Source organism: Anomaloglossus baeobatrachus, chromosome 12 (genome assembly GCF_048569485.1).
Source record: "Anomaloglossus baeobatrachus isolate aAnoBae1 chromosome 12, aAnoBae1.hap1, whole genome shotgun sequence".
NCBI lineage: Eukaryota > Metazoa > Chordata > Amphibia > Anura > Aromobatidae > Anomaloglossus > Anomaloglossus baeobatrachus.
The window spans coordinates 116,822,732-116,847,258 of NC_134364.1; the positions used below are offsets into that span (position 1 = coordinate 116,822,732).

The window sequence follows — 24,527 nt, forward strand, 5'->3', positions numbered from 1 at the left end:
AACGATCACTTGTTTGAGCGAGTCTCAGAACTAGCAAGCCCTGTCTGTCGCTCTTCCTTTGTGACCTTTATCTGAACAGATGGTCCTTCGTCCGGTTTCCTCTCCTCTCCCAAAGCTGTTCTCATTCTTCTCCCTTCAGGGGAGAGAGTCTTCTTTCATTTCCATTCTTCTCCTTCTCGTTCTACTGACCGGTCTTTAAGATATATTGTTCCTGCTCTGAGTGTGTCTCAACACCCCTTCTGTCTAGAACACTTTGCTTGAGACTCTCGGATTCCTTTTTCATGATCCAGAGAGTCTTCATAATAGTCTCTAGATCTGCTCCGCCATTTTGGGTGCATTTCAGGCAAGGAACAGAGTGGCCTTGCTGGGGATCCGGTACTCTTCACCTATGCCTGAGGCCTTCTGGATCTTTTGTTGTCAAGCCTTTAATAGGCAGAACACTAGGCTGCTTTCTAATTATCTATTCTTACCTGTTCCAAGTTCATACTTTTTCTTTTTTCCTAGTAATTTTCTGACTTGGGCCAAAAGGTTTTGCAAAGTCTAGTGGCCGGTTTCCGACCTGTGAATCTCGCCTCTGGTCTTCATTTTTTCTAGTCTCTCTTTCCACCCTTGGACTATTTTAGGATTTCCCATAGTCTCCATTGTCCCCTAATGAAGCAATGGCAAAAAGAAGATTTTGGTTACTCACCGTAAAATCTCTTTCTAGGGGCCTTCATTGGGGGGACACAGCACCTATCCATACCTTATTTCACCCATACCCCTCACCCTGTTGGGTTGGTCTGTATTTTATGTTATTTTAGGTTGCTTCTCCTCCTGCTTTCATACTAACTGGTCAGTTTGGCTCCGGTCGGTGCATGTATCCTACTTAAAAGGAGCTAACTTTTTTTTTTTTATTGCCTAATGGCGGCAGCAGCATACACCCATGGTTTCCTGTATCTGTGACGCCCTGGCCCATCAGGTCATCACAGGGTATTGTGCAATCTGCCCTTTTGCACAATATCCACTCCTTCTTGGTTATGGATCCTGGTCTTTTGGTGTTGCTAACAGCTTAGCCAGTCAAAATCCTAGGAACACTTTGCACCGAACCCACCAAACACACCATTGGGGGGCCTGAAGGGAATAGGGCCGTCCATATGGGGGTTGGTAGGGGAAAGTGACAAAGTGGAAAAGAGTTGTGCGGTGACTCTCAAGGAGAGAGGTCATGGGAGTGTTGTGTTGAAGGTGAAAGGGAGAGGAGGTCAGGAGAAGGGCTCCTTGAGCACTAGGTGGCAGACATTGGTCTGGGCCTGGTAGGAGTTGTAACTCCGGTCGCAGGGGATCGTGTCAAGGGGCACGGACTGCTGAGGAAGGCAGCCGGCAGCCTTGAGCCATCTCCGGGCAGGGGCCAGGGCACGACTGGGTATGTGGACCCTAGGCCGGGAAGTAGCTTCATGCGTCCTGGTAATTTACCCGACGGGGGTGAAGACTTCAAGATTCATTCCCAACCCGCTCCAATATCTGGGTACTAGTGCACCGATGGGACAGGACTTTCCCACAAAACAGTCCAAGAAAATCCAACGCGTGAACCCTGAGAGCAAGCGCACTCCCTTAGCCATACGGGTGAGTGGGACCCGAAGAGTTCCATACTATAGGGTCCAACAGAGAGAAGGTGCCACGAAAAAGGCCACAGGCTAACAAGCAACACCAAGGGCACGGATCCACGCGTGCTTCCCTCCTGGCTGCAGCGGTGCTCAAAATTCTGGTTTACAAGCTGTCCGTGTCAGTATTCTTGGACTGAGTGAGTACGCTGAAAGAACCCCTTCCTCTTCCCAACGGCACCCTCTCACCAACACCATCGGGCCCTGGGGCGCAAAACCCCTACCCATGGAGGGGTTAAACATCCTGCTGCTATACCACCGCCACCGGGCGTCCCAACAGCAGCCGTGGTATTCCACATTACCACGCACCGTGGGTGGCGTCATGAAATTCTAACTCCCCTGTATATACCCCCTTTTCCAAACTCGAGTGACCGTGCGAAACCCCGGGTCTGGAGACCCCCTCGAGCCACCGCGGCTCGGCCACTGACAAGGGGGCAGTACATATCCTCCAATAAAAGCTCTGACATAGATTTTACAGTGAGTACCTGAAATCTTATTTTTCCTTGCATAAATAAGGGCCGTTTCAAACATCCGGCATTTCGCCGGATTGCCGGATCTGGCACACTCCAGTACAGTGTTAATACTGTACAATGGAATCGCGGCAAGCTCCGGTCATATGCAGCCATGTGACTGGAGCTTGTCGCGATGCCATTGTATAGTATTAATACTGTACTGGAGTGTGCCCGGATCCAGCAATTCGGCAAAATGCCGGATGTGTGAAACGGCCCTAAAGCATCAAAGTGTGTGTTTTTGGTTTTGTTTTGTTTTTTTTTCTCTCAAATCTGTAGAATTTCAATTCAAAGCAATGGGGAAAAAATGTAAAACCCACGTAAATATGCTTAAAAAAAGTTTTTCCTACCCAACAAGCTAGTTTTTACTGCGGAAAAAGGGGGAAAAAAAACAAACCAAAAAACCCCAAAAATTAATTAGGAGCATCCGACGAGTGACGTGCGCCACATCATAAATCTTACTCTAGTCCTTGACTGGAGTAAGATTTCTGGCAGAAAGAAGACCACAGCCGGTCAGTAATTAGGCGAGCTGTGTGGTTGCGCCCCCGTCATACCCCACCTCTGCTCATTTTGGCAAGACGGGGCAAAACATTTGGAAAATTTGGAACATTTTTTGCTATTTTTCAAAGCAATTTATGCAGGAATTCTGGCAAAATTGCTTTGACGATTCGGATCCTAAATGTTCTGACAGTTGCATTTTTTTATGATTGTTTCAGAACTTTTGACCTTTGGATTTGTTCTGTCAGAACAAATGTGATGTTACCATGTTAGACTAAATATTTGTGCTGGGAAGAACATTAGAGAAAAGGTTACATCTCTGTGTTATGCCAGACAGCGAGAAACACCCAGACAATCAGCAGACGCCCGTTAGATAAGGACAGAACCGGGTCCGAGCTGGTGATCGGTTTCTGGAGTTCTTATACTGCATTTCGGACCGTTCAGGTGAAGATCCCAGGTTGGTAGCACGGTAAGCCTGCTATACTGTCACTGCCGGATCTACTGGGATATGTGGAATTATCGGTTGCTGCGCTCAGGAATTATGTAGGATTATTTGGGATTTGGTTGCATTAATGTTACACTATGACTATTGAATTTATTACTTTTTTTGTAGTTATTTCATATTATATAGAAGACTAGGATTTGGTGGTAGGGAGGCAGCGCCTCTCAACTTCTGCCCATCACCAGGTCACCTATTCCCGAAATCTCATCTACATGCTGCAGAGAAAATCCGCCGCGTAAACTGACCATCAGTGCGGTTTCAATATCAATTAGTAACACAAAGGGTTAAATATGTCACCAGCTTTTGCTGTCCCATGTGAGAGGGGCAGAGATGCTGATTCCAGTGATGTATCACTTACTGAGGTGATAATATCCCTGTTTTATCTTCTGTAGATCCAGCAGTGCTCGGAATGCTGAGCTCTGTATATCCCCAACACAAGGTGCATAGGCAGAAATCTGCCAATCAGTGCTAAGGACGGGGTTATACATAGATCATGAATATGGAGGACTACCTGGCAGCAGGAGTGATAATCTCCTTATAAAACTGTGATTTTAACAAAACTACAGCAAGGAGCCAAATAAGTGACACTTTGCTGGAATCAGGGTCTCTGTCTGTTCTCTGATTACATAGCAAAAACCTGCTGATAGCTTTAAAATTGCTGACCTCCAATGTCTTGTTGCGTTTTTTTTGTTTTTATGTGTTTCTGCAAGACAAATCGAAGGAACTAGTGGAGAAAATATGCACACATTTTAGCTCATGAAATACTGTAGATTTCAGTGTAGAAATCTGCACTTACTGATCAGAGGAATGGGTTAAAAAAAAATGTAATTCTGATACCTGTGTATAATGCGGACTCATGAGCTGAGCCTGCATCATACCCGGAATACATTGGCTGTGTTACCCACTATCGGAAGGAAATTAACTTTTCCACCTGGCAGCCTTGGGCTTTCAGTCAGAAGGGCGCTGCCAGCGCATTTTCAGTCACCACTCTGTGCATAGTTAGAGCTGGTTGTAATCAGGCCCTGGCACTGACTGACAGCTGGCTTAACATTGAGTCAGTACACAACCAGCTATCAGTCAGTTCTGGAGAGTGGTTACATACGTTGCTAACTGTGCACAGAGCGGTAACTAAAAACATGCCTGCTGCGCCCCTATGACTGAAAGCCTGAGGCTGCCGGGAGGAATAAAGTTCTTTTCCTCCCAGCATCAGGACTCAGAATGCTATTAAATTTCCTGAACTTGTACCGTAAAGAAGCCTTTCTTGTTCACAGTTGTTTTTTGTCTGTTCACTGTGAAATGCCATAGGTAACCAGCTAACAGGCAGGGGTCCGTTTAATGGCAGACAGGTAATTAACACCATTGTCGAAAGAATAACATGTCTGCTCTATAACCACTGAGCACACCATAGTATTCAGACTGTGATTACCTGGATACAGACTGCGGTGTCAGCTCTCCTGAGAGAATGGAAATTAAAGTATAGGTTCTTTTGTTTTTAAAGTTGGCATTAATGATAACGGAGATAATCATGTGGGATAATAACCACATGCAGTACAGACCAAAAGTTTGGACACACCTTCTCATTCAAAGAGTTTTCTTTATTTTCATGACTCTGAAAATTGTAGATTCACATTGAAGGCATCAAAACTATGAAGTAACACATGTGGCATGAAATATGTAACAAAAAAGTGTGAAACAACTGAAAATATGTCTTATATTCTAGGTTCTTCACAGTAGCCACCTTTTGCTTTGATTACTGCTTTGCACACTCTTGGCATTCTCTTGATGAGCTTCACGAGGTAGTCACCGGAAATGGTTTTCCAACAGTCTTGAAGGAGTTCCCAGAGATGCTTAGCACTTGTTGGCCCTTTTGCCTTCACTCTGCGGGTCCAGCTCACCCCCAAACCATATTGATTGGGTTCAGGTCTGGTGACTGTGGAGGCCAGGTCATCTGGCGTAGCACCCCATCACTCTCCTTCTTAGTCAAATAGCCCTTACACAGCCTGGAGGTGTTTGGGGTCATTGTACTGTTGAAAAATAAATGATGGTCCAACTAAACGCAAAGCAGATGGAATACCACGCCGCTGCAAGATGCTGTGGTAGCCATGCTGGTTCAGTATGCCTTCAATTTTGAATAAATCCCCAACAGTGTCACCAACAAAGCCCCCCCACACCATCACCCCTCCTCCTCCATGCTTCACGGTGGGAACCAGCCATGTAGAGTCCATCCATTCACCTTTTCTACAAAGATACGGTGGTTGGATCCAAAGATCTCAAATTTGGACTCATCAGACCAAAGCACAGATTTCCACTGGTCTAATGTCCACTCCTTGTGTTCTTTAGCCCAAAAAAGTCTCTTCTGCTTGTTGCCTGTCCTTAGCAGTGGTTTCCTAGCAGCAGCTATTTTACCATGAAGGTCTGCTGCACAAAGTCTTCTCTTAATAGTTGTTCTAGAGATGTGTCTGCTGCTAGAACTGTGTGTGGCATTGACCTGGTCTCTAATCTGAGCTGCTGTTAATCTGCGATTTATGAGGCTGGTGACTCGGATACACTTATCCTCCGCAGCAGAGGTGACTCTTGGTCTTCTTTTTCTGGGGCGGTCCTCATGTGAGACAGTTTCTTTGTAGCGTTTGATGGTTTTTGCCACTGCACTTGGGGACACTTTCAAAGTTTTCCCAATTTTTCGGACTGACTGACCTTCATTTGTTAAAGTAAAGATGGTCACTCGTTTTTCTTTACTTAGCTGCTTTTTTCTTGCCATAATACAAATTCTAACAGTCTATTCAGTAGGACTATCAGCTGTGTATCCACCAGACTTCTGCACAACACAACTGATGGTCCCAACCTCATTTATAAGGCAAGAAATCCCCCTTATTAAACCTGACAGGGCACACCTGTGAAGTGAAGACCGTTTCTGGTGACTACCTCTTGAAGCTCATCAAGAGAATGCCAAGAGTGTGCAAAGCAGTAATCAAAGCAAAAGGTGGCTACTTTCAAAAACCTAGAATATAAGACATATTTTCAGTTGTTTCACACTTTTTTGTTAAGTATTTCATTCCACATGTGTTACTGCATAGCTTTGATGCCTTCAATGTGAATCTACAATTTTCAGAGTCATGAAAATAAGGAAAACTCTTTGAATAAGAAGGTGTGTCCAAACTTTTGGTCTGTACTGCACATGAAGCAAGGAGTCCGGAGTGTTTAAAGGAGTTTTAGATGAGCCTGCAGGCTTGGATTCTGCAAAAAACATTGTAATGTACACTTAAAGGGGACCTGTCACTAAGTGACAAGTGACCAGATTTTTGTTTTATTCCCGCTGTTCCCCCGAAAAATCACTTTTTTCTTTTTGTTAAATCCGCCATATGATTCCAGAGATATGGGTCTTTTTGTATAGTGCTATTTTGCATAGTCTTTCCAAAGGGGTGTATCTTTAGGTTGCTCTCAATTACTACACTGTGAGCCACGCCCCCTTGAAAAGACACTGAAATTTGCACTAAATGCAAAAGACCCTATATCTATGGCACCGTATGGCGGATTTAACCAGGACAAAAAACGGAATACTAAGGGGAGCAGAAGGAATAAAATAACAATGGAAACTGGCCATCATAATCTGGTGACAAGACCCCTTTAAGATGGTTTAAGTGGGGCCCCCGTCGTTTGTGCGTCACGGGCAAATCGCTAGTACCCGTCACACGTACTTACTTTCCTAGCGACGTTGCTGTGGCCGGCGAGCAGCCTCTTTTCTAAGGGGGCGGTTCGTGCAGCGTCACAGCGACGTCACACGGCAGGCGTCCAATAGAAGCGGAGGGGCAGCCGCATTAAAGTCACGCCCACCTCGTTGCCGGAGGACGCAGGTACGGTGTTGTTTCCTCGTTCCTGCGGTGTCACACGTAGCGATGTGTGCTGCCTCAGGAAGGACGAACAACCTGTGTCCTGCACCAGCAACGATATTTGGGAAATGGACGACGTGTCAACAATCAACGATTTTGTGAGTATTTTGCATCGTTAGCGGTCGCTCCTTGGTGTCACACGCAACGACGTCGCTAACGAGGCCGGATGTGCGTCACGAATTCCGTGACCCCAACGACATCTCGTTAGCGATGTTGTTGCGTGTAACGGGGCCTTTAGACCTAACAATTGAGGACATTTTCACATCTCAATGATCAGAAAGAATTAGGTTGTGTCTGGCATTTTCAAACTCCTTGATCGTTGGGGGTTTTTGTACTATTTTTTTTTTTTTTGCCTTTTGACTTCAAGGGGTAAAACACAACATGACATAATACATGTAAAAACCAATGCCTCAATTTCTGAAGACTGGCATGTTGAACGCCTGGAGCACTCCTCTTAATGAACGTGGCACATATTATATAGAATGTACGCTAGTCTGAGCTTCTCCTCCACCATTAAACATCAAAAACGTATAGAACGTGAATGAAACGCAGATGGAATCCATGTACTGTTTGTTTTTATGGACCCACCCATTGACTTGTATTGGCGAGTTTTATCTGTGACATACACTGATCTGGTATTGATGCCAGTTTTTTTTCCTTTGCACCCAATTGGTCTGCAAAAAAATCGTGGACCTGTGGACATGATCATAGACCGGAAAAGGTATGTGTTCTATTCTCGAAAAAACAGATGTCTGAAAGGAGGCATCAGGCTGAAAAATGTTAGGGTCTGTGTACAGTATGGATGGCAATTTCAGGACAGGCTATGGGTCTTGTGACCAGAACTGAACAGGGTCAGGAGACCTGCAACCGAGCTGTAGATCTTGGTGGGAAAAAAATGATTTACACACTAGTGATTGTACTCTTAAAGAGTAAAGGGGGCTTTACACGGTAGCGATATCGCTAGCAATTTGTAGCGATAGCGAGCGTGTAAGTACCCGCCCCCGTCGCGCATGCGATTGTTTGTGATCGCTGCCGTAGCGAACATTATCGCTACGCAGCGTCACACATACTTACCTGGTCGGCGGCGTCGCTGTGACTGCCGAACAATCCCTCCTTCAAGGGGGAGGGACGTTCGGCATCACAGCGACGTCACCGCAATGTCACACAGAGGCCGGCCAATCAAAGCAGAGGGGCGGAGATGAGCGGGACGTAACATCCCGCCCACCTCCTTCCTTCCTCATTGCGGCCGGCGGCAGGTAAGGAGACGTTCCTCGCTCATGCGGTGTCACACATAGCGATGTGTGCTGCCGCTTGAGCGATGAACCACAACGCTAAACAACCCTTACCGTTTTTTGACTTTGGGACGACCTCTCCACGGTGAACGATTTTCACCATTTTTGAGGTCGCCTAAGGTCGCTGGTAAGTATCACACGCTGCGATATCGTTAATGACGCCGAATGTGCGTCACTAACAACTTGACCCCGGCGACCAAACATTAACGATATCGTAGCGTGTAAAGCCCCCTTTAGTCCCATCTCCAAGATCCTATCCCAATAGGTATAATAATAATAATAATTAATAATACCAAATATCTCCAAGAAATGTATAGCTCTCCTGATTAGCTATGTTTCTTACTTCATGAGCAGGACATTGTAGGACCTTAGGTGTCCTTGGTTAGGAGAAGAACCCATAAAATCATCTCCTATAAAACACATTAATGGAAATAATGCAACTATAAGGGTTCACTCACAAGGCCGTGCACATTGGCCCCATCTTGGACCGCATTGCACGGACTGACTTGACCTCTTCATATATTTTTAGGAAGCCGTCAATCTTGTGTCGGGAGAGTCCGTACATTGCAGTCTGACTTCAGACTGATGTGCTCGGATGTCTGAATGACCCCTTAGGCATAAAACACAATCAGGGAAGCTTTATGAATATGTGCCACCCCCACGCACGCAGCCGCTGGGGTGCTCGGATTCGGACCTGCCGTGTGGGTCGAGGGATCCTCCGGACCCGGGGGTCACGCGGACACGCCGAATGAAAAGGGGGACGTAGTTGTACGGCTTTGGCTGTATTCAGTTCGTGACGCCACCCACGGTGTGTGGTGAAGTGGGACACCACCGTTGCTGTTGTGGGATTCCCAGGGAAGGTGTAGTGGCAGCCGGATGTGAACCCCTCCGTGGGTAGGGGTGATTGCCCCGGGGCCCAGTGCAGGGTATGGTGATCACAGGGGCTTGCGCGCCCGGACGGACCAGGGGATGTTTGGTTACTCACAATCAAATTAATCACACGAGTCTTTTGGTAAAGACTCTGGTTCCCCACCCGGGCTGGTGGTCGCCGTCTTTTCCTGTGCACTAGTTGTGGTTGTGTGTTTAGACTTCCCGGTATGGAACACGGGAGTCCGCTCCCAACTTTCTGTGTGCCTGAGGAGCCGTGCCCGCTGACGCTGACCCATAAGATCTATGGGCTCTGGCGGTTGCCCTATCCCTCTCAGTGGGTGGTTGTCTGCTTTTGGGACTTTGGTTGGGACAGGACCTATAATCCTGCCCTCAATCGGTTGATTAGCTAGGCCGTTGGTTCCGGTCCTGGGTTCAGGGTTTGAGTACCCCCTCTGTGCACTGTTTCCTGTCGGGTCTCCGGTGTCGGTACCGGCGGGCTCCAACCCTGTTCCGGTCCTCCTCGGATCTACCGAGCCGTCTTCCCGTCTCCTGCTGACGGAGACCACTGTCTGCCACCTAGCCAATGTACCAGGGCTCCAACCCTGACACCGTTCAACTTGAACTTCTCCTCTGCTGGAGCTACCCCTAGCTCCAGCCCACACTCCTCTCAACTTGAACTCTCACTTCCATCTACTTGTTTTCCCGCCCCGGGCTGTCTAGACCCCTAGGTGGGAGCTTCCTAACCGCCTGGTCCCGCCCACTGGTGTGCCTGTCTTGCCCTGAGGGGGGTGACTAGGGTTTCAGGTCGGCTGTATGTAATCTAGGTAAGGGAAGGTGTTATGCGGGGGTCTATTGTGTGACTACCTGGTTTTGCCAGGGCGTCACAAATATGGTTTAAATGGAGGAAAAACCTTTGTTGCCCATAGCAACCAATCCCAGCACAGCTTTCATTCATCAAGTGCACATTAAGAAATGAAAGCTGCGCTGTGATTGGTTGCTATGTGTGTTGTTGTTTTCAGCTGTTTCTATGGAGCATAAAATCTATTGTTTATATCTAAATTAGGCCATATTAGCTATGAAAGCTATGACCCACGGAAGGTATCATGCGCAAGATATGCAGCAAGTGTTATATAGTCAGCCGCTGATTTTATATATCTGCCGCTGGTTACTATAGAAACAGCCGAGAAACTGTGTCAAGTGGATTTTTTTTCCCCCGTAATGTAATTATAGGCTTAAATAGAGATGGTGACTCCTCTGCTCCGATATTATCCCTTCATAAATATTGAAATGATGGAATATTTGATGATTTTGCAGGGAATATGCAATATATGGCTTATATCGGGCTGACATGGCGTAATAATAGGGCTATTACACCGGTCAGCGGAGATTAACTCTTTCACTGTGCGGACGATTACTAGCTGGCTTAGCATACAGGCTTTGAAGGCCCCCCAGCGGAGGGGATGAGGGGGTTAAGTGGAGGCTGAGCCCTTCTATTCCTGTCGGAGTTGTGAATTTGCAGGGTCTCATTCATGCCAATGACATCAGCCACCTCCCCATGGCAACTAAGAGGCTGTAGTAAAAAAAAAAAAATTCCCACCAGGCAACGTTTGAGTCAGAAGGTGCCAAAAACGAATAGGTTGGATACGGAGTTATTAAAAGGGAGGACCGGAATCGTACAGCGAGGGGCGCACCTTTGGAGAGACGGACATATTGCACGATCTTATGTGATTTTTTATAAGACGGCGACGAGGAATTGTCCCTTATCGGGAGGCTGCGTCTGCTTTGTTCCTCGGTGGAGGGAAGGTGTTGACCTTCGCTTCCCGGTGACGGTCTATAGAGAAGTAACTCAGCAGGTGTTCTGGCTCACAATGAGGAATCGTCTCCAGTTTTCACTCCTGCGCTCTGTTTGGAGAACATTTCCTTGTGTTATTACGGGAATGGCGATTCTGCATCCACTCTAGCGGATCCAGGACTTCCGAGGTCGCAGCCTCCCGGGACACAGGTACCGTGCATCCCGTTATCACCTATTTCGTATATTTTGCAGCATGATTTCATTGGATTCTTAAAACACAAAGCATGGTCTAAAAAGAGGAAGAAAGATGGGGTTTGTTGTGTACATTGTCTTAGCACCTGTGCATCCGGAGCACGAAATCCAATCTGTGCCGATTACAAATGAGCGGATCTGATGAGATTCCAAATAATGCAAATTTTACCAAGAAATTAAATTTGCAGCCAAGTTATTCTCTGCAAATTGTTTACTGCTCCAGACCCAAAAAACATAGTAAATGTAGGATGTAAAAAAATAACAATAAAAACAAATCTGTTCCGCTGTCCGGTCCTCGGCGCCTCTTCTTTTCCTTTTTCTCTATGACACGAATTCTCTTTGGCCCCTTCAATCCTGGCCGCAGCTTGTGGCTCCACTAGGACTCGGGCGTTGCTTATCGTAATGTCATGAAGTCAGAGGCCTGTTTGAGCCGGAAGCCAAGGCCTAGAGAGGGGAAGGCCAAAAAGAATGCGTATGTTCGGAGAAAGAGGAAAGAAGAGGAGCCAAGGACCGGACAGCGGGCTGTGAGGTGGGTATTATTATTATTGTAATTTATTCTATTTTTTACTGTTTGCCTTGCTCTATAATATTTTGCAAAATTGTGGTTGCAAGTGGCCATCATCTTGCTGAATTTAGGCAGCGCGAATTGCAAAAAATCCACTTCCTAGAGAATTTGAATTTTTGAAAACAATTTGCATATGACTTAATCCTACTCGAAAAAAAATTGCTGTTTCTAGTGCAAAGACTAAAGGCTGCTTTACACGCAGCGACATCGCGAGCGAAAGCACCCGCCCCCATTGGTTGTGCGTCACGGGCAAATCGCTGCCCGTGGAGCACAACATCGCTAGGACCCGTCACACGGACTTACCTGCCTAGCGACGTCGCTGTGGCCGGCGAATCGCCTCCCTTCTAAGGGGGCAGTTCGTGCGACGTCACACGGCAGCCGTCCAATAGAAGCGTAGGGGAGGAGAGCAGCTGAAAGGAAGTGACGCCCACCTCGTTGCCGGAGGACGCAGGTACGGTGTAGTTCCTAGGGTGTCACATGTAGCGATGTGTGCTGCCTCAGGAATGACGAACAACCTGCGTCCTGCAACAGAAACGATATTTGGGATTAGTGTCAACGATCAACGATTAGGTGAGTAATTTTGATCGTTAGCGGTCGTTCGTACGTTTCACATGCAACGACGTCGCTAACGAGGCCGGATGTGCGTCACAAATTCTGTGACCCCCAACGTCATCTCGTTAGCGATGTCGTTGCGTGTAAAGCCCCCTTTAGGCAGGTGTCACTATATCCTGTGTATTGTATGCTGGTTCATAGCACAGTATGTTCCCGTGTTGTTTCCTATTGATGACGTTGCTGTCAGCATTCTGTCCCCTGACAAAGCATGAAGTTGGGGCATCAGTCCGTGCTCAGAAGGTATTTTAGTGCATTTAATTATTAAATGTAGCTTTTTCTTGTAGCTGGTTTGTCTCAGGACCTTTAGTATGGAGGACAGAAACATTAAGGGTTCACTCACATTAGCGATTAAATCGGATAAGTGCAATGTGAGAATATTACACCTTGCACTTGGGTCAATGAGGCAGATCTGCAATTTTTTTCTTATGACGTTTCGACATGACAACACAATCAGAGCATGCTGCGAGTGCCTCAGCAATTCTGATCACGTGAACCCATACAAGTCTATGGGTGTGTGTGAAACAATGGGTCAGCATTGTTGCTGTCAGCATTCTGTCCCCTGACAAAGCATGAAGTTGGGGCATCAGTCCGTGCTCAGAAGGTATTTTAGTGCATTTAATTATTAAATGTAGCTTTTTCTTGTAGCTGGTTTGTCTCAGGACCTTTAGTATGGAGGACAGAAACATTAAGGGTTCACTCACATTAGCGATTAAATGGGATAAGTGCAATGTGAGAATATTACACCTTGCACTTGGGTCAATGAGGCAGATCTGCAATTTTTTTCTTATGACGTTTCGACATGACAACACAATCAGAGCATGCTGCGAGTGCCTCAGCAATTCTGATCACGTGAACCCATACAAGTCTATGGGGGTGTGTGAAACAATGGGCTGCGCTGATGACATCCAAATGCAGGCCAATATACGCCGAGACATGCAGTGGAGATGGAGAGATTAATCTCTCCTTTTCCTAACCTGTGATCCATAGATGACACAGCTCACGCTCGCAGCAGATGACGCTCGGCTCACGCTCGCAGCAGATGACGCTCGGCTCACGCTCGCAGCAGATGACGCTCGGCTCACGCTCGCAGCAGATGACACTCGGCTCACGCTCGCAGCAGATGACGCTCGGCTCACGCTCGCAGCAGATGACACTTGGTTCACGCTCGCAGCAGATGACGCTCGGCTCACGCTCGCAGCAGATGACGCTCGGCTCACGCTCGCAGCAGATGACGCTCGGCTCACGCTCGCAGCAGATGACGCTCGGCTCACGCTCGCAGCAGATGACGCTCGGCTCACGCTCGCAGCAGATGACGCTCGGCTCACGCTCGCAGCAGATGACGCTCTGCTCACGCTCGCAGCAGATGACGCTCGGCTCACGCTCGCAGCAGATGACGCTCGGCTCACGCTCGCAGCAGATGACAGTCAGCTCACACTCGCAGCAGATGACATTGGCTCACGCTCGACTGGGATCATGCTCGCAGCAGACGACCCTCGGCTGGCGCTCGCAGCAGACGACCCTCGGCTGGCGCTCGCAGCAGACGACCCTCGGCTGGCGCTCGCAGCAGACGACCCTCGGCTGGCGCTCGCAGCAGACGACCCTCGGCTGGCGCTCGCAGCAGACGACCCTCGGCTGGCGCTCGCAGCAGACGACCCTCGGCTGGCGCTCGCAGCAGACGACCCTCGGCTGACGCTCGCAGCAGACGACCCTCGGCTCACGCTCGCAGCAGATGACACTCGGCTCACACTCGACTGGGATCATGCTTGCAGCAGACGACCCGCGGCTCACGCTCGCAGCAGTGGACCCTCGGCTCACGCTCGCAGCAGACGACCCGTGGCTCACGCCCGTAGCAGTGGACCCTCGGCTCACGCTTGCAGCAGATGACACTTGGCTCACACTCGACTGGGATCATGCTCGCAGCAGACGACCCGCGGCTCACGCTCGCAGCAGTGGACCCTCGGCTCACGCTCGCAGCAGACGACCCGTGGCTCACGCTCGTAGCAGACGACCCTCGGCTCACGCTCGCAGCAGTGGAGCCTCGGCTCATGCTCGCAGCAGATGACCCGCGGCTCACGCTCGCAGCAGTGGACCCTCGGCTCACGCTCGCAGCAGACGACCCGTGGCTCACGCTCGTAGCAGTGGACCCTCGGCTCACGCTCGCAGCAGTGGAGCCTCAGCTCATGCTCGCAGCAGATGACCCTCGGCTCACGCTCGCAGCAGTGGACCCTGGGCTCACGCTCACAGTAGAGTTTGAGCCGAGTATTATTAGGATATCGCATCCGATGCGTTCACATCAGATGTTACACGATAATGTGAGTGCACCCTAACAGTGAGTCACATCCTGCACTATTAAGAAAATAATTTTCTCTGCCTAAAGATCTAAATATTATTCATTTTACTGATGTAGTGATACAGTATATACAGATATGTGTCACCCACCTGCAGCAGTCGCCCCAGGGACACCACTCCACCTTCGGGGACGCCACAGGGTCTTCACCTTGGGTATATCTGGCTACAGGTATGTCAGGTTTATTTCCATGGGAGTCGTGACGCCACTCACGGTTTGCGGTCAGGGTTATGGGTGACTGCCACTGCAGGTTTAACGAGCGTCTCTACGGCTAATGGAGTCTGCAGTCTGGTGGTGTGGCCTCCTGTGAGTGAGGCTGGCCCCAGGGGTTCGGGGGTGTAGAACAACAAGTCCCAGAATAACTCAATCTCAGTACGGAAAGTCTTTCAACTTGTTTTACTCACTGTTAATGTTTTGTGAGGTAACCCGGGCGATACTGAGATTAACCAGGAGAGATCAGGTATCCTTCAGGCCGATCTGAGGGTAACCATTAACTCTCCTTCCTAGCACTTCTTGTTTCGGATAACCCCTGACTTGAAGTACTGTGGGGTCTATCCAGGGAAGTCGCTACTGCCTTTTCTCCCCTTTTTGGCCCGTTTGCCGGTAGCGTGGACCAGGTGAGATGGCTTCTGGCTCTGTCTCCTTATGGGTCCCCCTGTTGCTGCTGATGCTCGGACTCTAGTTGGTTGGTGTGGGACTTGTGGTTCCCCTCACCGGCAGGTTTAGTAGCTCAATAAATAGACGTCTACTCTAGGGGCCTGTTCCCTGTGCGTGCCTAGTCACCAGCAGTCCCCGTACTCGACTGCCTCTCTTCAGGTGTCTTTTTGACTGACTCTCTGGAAACTGTTCTCCCCTGCTAACTGCTACTACATGTGCAGGGTCTCACTTGAGTGTCTGTGTGTCTCCGTCTCTCTGCAACTGCCACACTCCACCCCCAGACTGGCTCACTCCTCCTACTTTCCTTACAGCCTCTGCAACTTAGCTTCCAGCCCCTCCCCTCCACCTCTTGACAAGAATTGAAGGCTAGCCTCTTCCAGATGGTGTGGGAGACCTGGTTGCTATGTGTCCGTGCGTACACACCCCTTTCTGGCCTTTGGAATTACCTGGTAGCACTGTCCCAGCATGGGTGCAGTACTCAGTGGTGCCTGACCAGGTCAGGGGCGCCACAGATACATCTCGATATATATCAGTATATTATATAATAAAAATATAAAAGGTAAAAAAAAAGTCAGATTTTTCTCTCCATAAGGTTACTAAAAAATAATGACGTAAAACAATTCCAATTAACATATTTTACTAATACACTTTTTAAAAAATAAATGTTACAAACCATAAAATTACTGACATATTTGGTATCTCGTAACAAGCCATTTCAATATATGTTTTTTTTTAATGAAAGAAAAATCCACAATGGTAACAGAAATAACTTGAATCTCAAAAAAGTAATAATAAATAAAAAAATCTATGAAAATGAGCAAATGAAAGTCAGACATTGCTGCTTTTCTGCTTCCATAGAATTTAAAAAAAAAATAAAAACTCATGAAACAGGCATGGATAGAACTGATGAAACACCTGAAAACCATGTGACAAAAGGGACATGTTAAATCAAGGTGTGTCCACTAATCAGCATCACAGGTGTATACAATCTTGTAATCAGTCAGTGGGCCTGTATATAGGGCTACAGATACTCATGGTGGTGTTTGGTGACATGGTGTGTACCACACTCAATATGGACCAGAGATAGCGAAGGAAAGAGTTGTCTCAGGAGATTAGAGAGAAAATTATAGACAAGCATGTTAAAGGTAAAAGTTATAAGACCATCTCCAAGCAGCTTGATGTTCCTGTGACTACAGTAGTATATACTATTCAGAAATTTAAGATCCATGGGACTGTAGCCAACCTCCCTGGACATGGCCGCAGGAGGAAAATTCAAAAAGACAGATAATATGAATGGTAACAAAAGAGCCCAGAAAAACTTCTAAAGAGATTATAGGTGAACTTCAAGCTCAAGGAACATCAGTGTCAGATCGCACCATCTGTCGTTGTTTGAGCCACAGTGGACTTCATGAGAGACGACCAATGAGGACACCATTGTTGAAAAAAATCATAAAGCCAGAGTGATATTTGCCAAACTACATGTTGACAAGCTACAAAGCTTCTGGGAGAATGTCCTATGGACAGATGAGACAAAAAAATGATATATTTGGAAAGGCACATGAGCTCTATGTTCACAGATGGAAAAATAAAGCATCTCAAGAAAAGAACACTGTTCCTACTGTGAAACATAGAGGAGGCTCTGTTATGTTCTGGGGCTGCTTTGCTGTATCTGGCGCAGGGTGTCTTGAATCTGTGCGGGGTACACTGAAATCTCAAGACTACCAAGGGATTCTAAAGAGAAATGTGCTGCCCAGTGTCAGAAAGCTTGGTCTCAGTCGCAGGTCATGGGTCTTGCAACAGGAAAATGACCCAAAACACAGCTAAAAACACCCAAGAATGGCTAAGAGGAGAATATTAAACGATTCTGTAGGGGCTTCCATGAGCCCGGACCTAAATCCTAATGAGCATCTTTGGAAACAGCTGAAACATGCCGTCTGGAAAAGGCAACCTTCACACACCGGACAACTGGAGCAGTTTGCTCTTGTGCAACGGCCAAAATATATGTGGAGAGTACAGAAGTCTCATTGACAGTTACAGGAATCGTTTAATTGCAGTAATTGCCTCAAAAGGAGGAGGAGGAGGAGGGTGCCATCATTTCTGCCCAGGCCAATTTCATTAGAATTTTTTTTTAAATTCTGTGGAAGCAGAAAAGCAGCGATGTCTGACTTTCATTTGTTCGTTTTCATAGATTTTTTATTTATTATATCTTTTGTCATTTTCATATTTCTGTAACCATTGTGGGGTTTTCTTTCTTTCACTAAACGAGGAGGACCAAGAAATTTGACCACGTGTGTACATATGTCTCTGACATATATGCTGCTCACAAAAAGTTCGGGATATTTGGCTTTCTGGTGAAATTTATGTAAAAAGTTCACTCTACAGTGATATTTTATCATGACAGTTGGGCATATAAGTAGAAGCAGCAATGGTGTTGTCCTCATCTCAAACAATTTATTGAAACATAAGCCAACAACACCCCCCCTTAAAAAAAATGTCAGTGTCTCAATAACTTGTCCTGTGGCCTTGAGCATCAATTACAGCTGACAACAACGCCTCCTGCTGGTCACAAAAGGAGTTACTGTCTGTGGAGGCCAGTGTTCCACTCTTCTTGAAAGGCGGCCCTCAGGTCATTGAGGTTCTGGGGTACAGAGTTACGGCCTCTACACGGTGACTCAGCTGAACCCATAGGTTTTCTATGGTATTCAGGTCTGGAGAAAGTGCAGGACGCTCAGTCTGAGGTCCCCCAGTCTCCAGCAACCGTTCCCTAATGATGAGATCTTGATGAGCTGGAGCAAGGTCCTCCATGAAGATGACATTAGACCTCTGTTGTTCATGCAGAGGCACAATGACTGGATTATTGGTGTTATTCCAGTAGTAGAGGCTGTCACTGCACCATTCACACAGTGTAGGGCTGTTCTGTACTGACTAGACACACCGGCCAACACTGTAACACCACCACCAAAGGCTCGTCTGGTGACAGCAGTGGCTGATGCAAAGTGCTCTCCTTGATGTCTCCAATATAACTGGCGGCCATCATTTCTGCTCAGTGTGAATCGACTTTCATAAGTGAACAGCACTGAGGCCACTGGTGACTCTTTGGAACAAATCACCACAATCTTCATGTTGCTTTGCTCAAACTGGTCCCCTTTTCTTGTTTTAGGTCCTCAGTATTGGTTTCTTTGCAACAATTCAGCTATTAAGGCTTGATTCTCCCAGCCTCCACAAAACAATTGATGTTGAGATGTGTTTCTACTTGATGTCTGTGCATTTTTATAAAGACTATTATCTGTGGTGTTTTCAATTTGTGGTTTCTGAGACTGGTAACTCTGATAAACTTATCCTTTGCAGCAAAGGTAATTGTAGGTCTTTAATGGGGAGTTCTTCATGGGAGCCAGTTTTCATGACTACACTTGAGGATACTTTCAAGGTTCTAGCAAAGTTCTGGAATGACTGACCTTCATGTCTTAAAATAATGATGAACTGTCATTTCTCATTACTTAGATAAATGGTTCTTAGCATATTCTGGCTTAGAATAGTTGTGGAATAAGGCTCAGTACCGTCAGAAGTTATTTCAGGTGATGACCTGATGAAGCTGCTTAAGAGAATGCCAAGGGGTGTATAGCTGCAATCACGTGTAAAAGAGAACGTAATGGTATAACACATTCTGGTTTGTTCACACATGTGGCTTTACTCCTTGTAACTATAGGTGTTGTTCTGTGGTTTTGCTGCTTTCAGTCTGAATCTATATGCACATTTTAATAAGAACAAGGCAAACCATTGCATGCACACGTGTCCAAACTTTTGACTGGGATTGTATCTGTCACTTTAAGGGACATTCAAGCAAAACATTTTAAGGTCCTGACACATGGAGTCAAAGAACAACCTATGTTATGCACTACCCTGAGGGCTTGTGGGAGAATAACACAATGTTAATTATTATTTGCCTTCAGCTCGATCTCGAGCCATGACAACTTAATAGATGAACGCTCTTTAGGAATACCAATCTTGTGCAAACCTAGATAGCTCCACCAGGGTCTTCTCCGCCTAGATAGTTCCACCAGGGTTTTCTCTACCTACATAGCTCCACCAGGGTCTTCTCCGCCTAGATAGCTCCACCAGGGTCTTCTCTGCCTAGATAGCGCCACCAGGGTCCTCTCTGCCTAGATAGTTCCACCAGGGTCTTCTCCGCCTAGATAGTTCCACCAGGGTCTTCTCCGCCTAGATAGTTCCACCAGGGTCTTCTCCGCCTAGATAGCTCACCAGAGTCTTATCAAGTAGTAGTATCAAGCCATTGGGTTGCTGGTCTTCCTCTTCGCCTCGTTCCTTCTATTCTTCCGACCATGATGACTGTCACGAACCACCGGGGGGGTCACTCAGAAATCCCCCGCGCTGGCTACCAGTACGTCACAATCGGGGGGTAACAAGTGGGGGGTCACCCCTCCTTTATACCTCCCGACCGACAGACAGAGCACGTGACGCGCTCTCTAGCGCCCCTCTTATAGTCAGGCCAATTATGGAATTGCCCGACAATAAGCAAGGAGGCCGCTATACTACTTATGCCGATTATTGAAGGGTCCCCGGTGAGAGTAGGGTATATATTCCCCCGACCTCCGCGGGCGGAATATATAAAACCTCCCCGAATCTCACTGGCCTCCCCACAATAATCCTTGGCACAACTCGCTGCCACCAACCGCTTCACGGTAACTATTAGCCGAACACACAGACGTGGGATTCAAGATCGAGATAACAGAACAGCCCAAGATTAATTATATAATTTAATCGGCCTAAAGCCACACTAGAAACTACAATATATACAATAGGGAATCTACAGAATATACATATGTCAGAGTACAGTTACAGATAAAGCATGGTTTACAAACAGGCATACACAGTTCCAGCAGTTACCTTGTGCGTCTGGCCACAGGGGGTCGCTGTAGGCCAGGTTTCTAGGATCCTTCCCACAGATGTTTCCTACACGTGACCCCCAGCGAAAGAACCCTGGAAAATGGCCGAAGTAGGGTTATCAACCTGGGCAAATCCAGGTCCCCTCCTACCTTAGTGACCTCAGAGGGAGCACTGCTCCACCCCTGGCTGGAGTTATGGACAAAATCCACAACATGGAATATGGCCATAACTTGGCCTGGGAGCGTCGTAGGCGGACGCCGACGCTCTCATTGTGACAGCTATGAATTTAGCTACAGAACGAGAGGACTCATGACTTGTCTACTAGTTCCCCATTGGCTGATATCACGCCTGGGGTATTTCCCCAGGTCCTGCTCCCATAAAAAGGGTGTGCCAGCATCGTCCGCATGCGGAGACACCATTTTTATGGTTGCCATATTTATCGGAAATATGGCTTGCGAGATATGAACCATTTTTTACTGGAGTCGTTCTGTCTGGATACTTCCATAGCCTTGCTAATTAGATAGCAGCCCCTACTACAGGGTCACGGCAGGGAGTCATCCTGTGTCCATTGTTCCCACATCACCTAATCTCCATATCACAGGAGATGGCTGGGATGTGACACCTTCACAGATGCTGGACATCTGAGAACAAGAAGGGAGGGGGCACGGCCATGGAGTGATGAGAGCGATTATGACTTCCAGTCATAATTCCTCTTCATATCCCAGGATTTGCCTCACAATGACCTTTTCCAGTGATTGCTTTGTTTGTATAATGTGTCCACAGTAGGCAAGTCATGACTTTGTGATCCTTGATTTGAGTGATTTGTTTGTTCTTCTTGCCATCCCTGGTATTGAGAAGATCCTTCTACATCACCACATTTTGAAGGTGTTGATTCATCTTCTGTCTTTTCTCATAAGCGAACCAGTGGATATTCGGGTCCGCCGAACCAACAAGGGAGAAACAAATCGGAATCGGCAAGCAAACGTGTCGTCAAACTTAACAATGAACTCCATACAAGTCAATGGGAACGAGACATTCGGGGATATAAAATGACCGTAGTAAGCGCTAGGGGACTGTGGTGGAAGTTAAATGGTAGTAAAAGCAGGATACTTATATAGTTATACATACTGTGTTTCCCAAAGGATTACGCTGCAGTTAGACTCTCTTCCGGGCCCGCTAATTAAGGTTCGTGAATATTCACTGCTTCCCACCCTCTGTGCCAGTATCTGTGATTGGTTGCAGACTGCTACACACATCCCCCACCCTGTGTCTGCATCTGTGATTGCTTGGGGTCAGTGTGTCTAAAAAGAAATACATTTTTAAACAAATTATATAGGCTCCAGACATATTTTGATAGCCAGCGTGAGTAAAACTAGAGCGGCAGGCTGCAGTCTCCACCTGTGAGCTTTACCGTAGCTGAATATCAAAATAGTGGGAAAAAAGACGTAGGTTTCCCCCCCATTTGTGATATCCAGCTACAGTTTAGCAGGCAGGTGGGGGCTGGTATTATCAGACTGGGAGGTGCCATGTATATTGCCCCCTCCTCAGCCTAAAAATATCAGGCCGCAGCTGCCCAGAATTGTTGCATCCATTAGATGCATTTTGTTTTTGCCAGAAAATGCAGATTTGGTGCAAGAATTAGGTGTATAAAATTCAGCACCAATGCTGCATCTTCTGGGAAAAAAGCCCCAAAACAGTTTTTACGCCGTTTCAGTGCGGTTTTCTGTCAGGAGACGCAAATTTGGTGTAGAAATCTGGTGCAGACATTTCAGCACCAAATTTGCATCTCCTTTCAGGAAAGCACACACGAATTGGCGTCAAAACCATTTTTGTGTGTTTTCTTGCCAAGAGATGCAGATTTTTGCTAAAATTTATACACCAAATTCCTGCACCATATCTGCATCTCCTGGCAAAAAAATTGCATCAATACCGCATCGCGTTTTGATGCTTTTTTTGCTAGAAGATGCAGATTTGGTGCAGGAATTTGGTGTATACGTTTCAGCACAAAATCTGCATCTTTTGGCCAAAAACACACGGTTTTGTGCCAGGAAATGCAGGTCTGATTTAACTCCGTTCTCCTGAGGTGAGGTCACAGAGTTCAATCAGTTCCGATGAGTTGAGTTTGCCTGTGGTCACAGGTGGGGTACAGTGGGAACCTCCAGCTTTGACTGCACATAAACTCAGTGATGTCACCACTCAAAGTTGTGACTCAGTCAGTCTCTGCCTCCTGCCGCAGCGAGCAATCATGTTTTGTGCCCGCACGCTGTAACTTCAGGATGTAGCAGAGCCAGAATCATTGTGGGACTTTGTGTGGATTACATCAGACCTGGGTGTTTTCGGGGGTTAATAAATTGGTAAAAGTAGGTGGGGTTTTTTGTATTTTATTTCAAATAAAGGATTTTTTCGGTGTTTGTGTTTATTTCTTTTCACTTACAGGATTCGTAATAGGGTGTCTCATAGACCCGAACCCATTCCTAATCTAGGGCTTAGTGGCAACTGTAAGCTATCAATAACCCCTTATATTACCCTGATTGCCATGGGGTCCCTCATATTTTGATAAACAACCAAGATATCGCACACAGCTGGGGGTTGCAGCCTGTAGCCGTATGCTTTATCTCCGCTGGGTATCTATATACAAGGCACCCTATGTAATTTTTCAAATTTATTTATGTATTTTTACACTTTACTCGGGCAGACAGGCAACCTCTGTGAGGGCAACCAATCAGAGATGTCGGCAGTGGGACTGCAGCCAATCATAGATGGTGGACTGGGAAAGCAGTGAATATGAATGAGGGATATTGAGCGGACCAGGAAGCAATGTTACAACCACCCACTGAGACTGGTAAATATGTCCTGCTTTAACCATTTTGCTTCCTTTTTTTCTTTACAGTGATTCTCCTGGCCAATCACAGCCATGCCAATACTTGGCATGGCTGCGATGGCTCCAGAAGTGCCCACAGCCTAAACGCTTGCTGATTGGCTGCTCTGCAACATTTCAACAAGCTTTATTAGGTGACAAACCCAAACAGCAACCAGACATACAGTAAAAAGTCTGTGTCCGGTGTTCAGCACCAAACAGAAGGTGCTCGGTACAGAGACCAAACTTTACAGTTCGGGTTTGCTCAACCCTAGTCTTGTTTCTTTATTGTCCAGGTTTCGCATCCATATTTTACTACAGAAAAGACCAGACTATGTATGAGCTAAGACCAGACTATGTACGAGCCGTGTCTTCTTCGCCAGTGAAATGTTCTTCGATTCTTCGATTTGAGGACCTTGTCCAGTGTCTCCATTGTTGATTTGCCCATAGCTATTCTCCTATTTGATGTAAGGTGTCATCGCTGCAGCTTGAGTAATCACTGATCCGAGTAGGTTCCAGTTTTTCACCGTCCACCTCTAATGTGTCCCGGTCATACCTGGCAGTAGTTTATATCTTTGTCTTCTTTGCATTGAGTAGGATTTTCTTCTTTAGGATCTGTACCTAGTTGTGGCATGCGAGGATGACAGACATGCTGAGCTCAGCCTTACACATCCCGTGACTCTTTACACAGGCTTTCCGGTTTTATGCAAATTAAGGTTAATAATTGTATAATAAAAGTTCTAATTACTTCCTTATAAACATTGAGTTTAATTTCTTAGTATTTTCTCCAGTCATAACTAGACATGGAAGAGTCGACTCACAGGAAAAGCTGGGAATGCCGGGAGGTAAGAGGAGATCCACAAGACTCCCATCCAGTCTATTATCTAGATCCGTAATTTGTAACCGCTGGACGGGAGACATGTAAATTTCCTCTTACCTCCCGCCATTGATGACTCTTCCTCGGATTAGCCAGGTTGGAGCCACTTCATTGAGGTGTGACATTGCACCAGACCGGCTAATGAAAGGAAGAGCCAGGAGGTAAGAGAAGATTTGTAGGTCTCCCATCCGGTCAATTGGCCAGGTCCATAACCTGTGACTGCTGGAGTCCTGCAAATCGATTCTTCTATCTCTAGCCACATCATATTGATGAGCTATACATAGGAGAAGTCATCAATATCAGATCAGTAGGGCTCCAACACGCGGCACCCTCACCCATCAGCTACGTCAGCAGACGGATGTAGTCACTTTTCAGTTTTGTGCATTGCATTATTCATTGTACAGCTGCCACTGCCAGGTACCGCAGAACAGCTCCTACAACCAGCAGCGGCTGCTACACATTGAATGG

At 46.9% G+C, this 24,527-nt stretch overlaps 1 protein-coding gene across 3 annotated transcripts in view; it reads left to right on the plus strand.

Moving 5' to 3' along the window:
* Nucleotides 1-3,061: 3,061 nt before the first annotated feature.
* PAK6 (p21 (RAC1) activated kinase 6) overlaps nt 3,062-24,527 on the plus strand; it is a 103,563-nt gene continuing 82,097 nt past the window's right edge. The window contains exon 1 of one of the 3 annotated variants that reach the window (XM_075330332.1): nt 3,062-3,113. The gene's annotated coding sequence lies outside the window, so the exon portion shown is untranslated. Of the gene's footprint in view, nt 3,114-10,484; nt 11,198-24,527 lie in introns of those variants that run through there. The other 2 variants (XM_075330333.1, XM_075330329.1) reach the window with 2 other exon arrangements.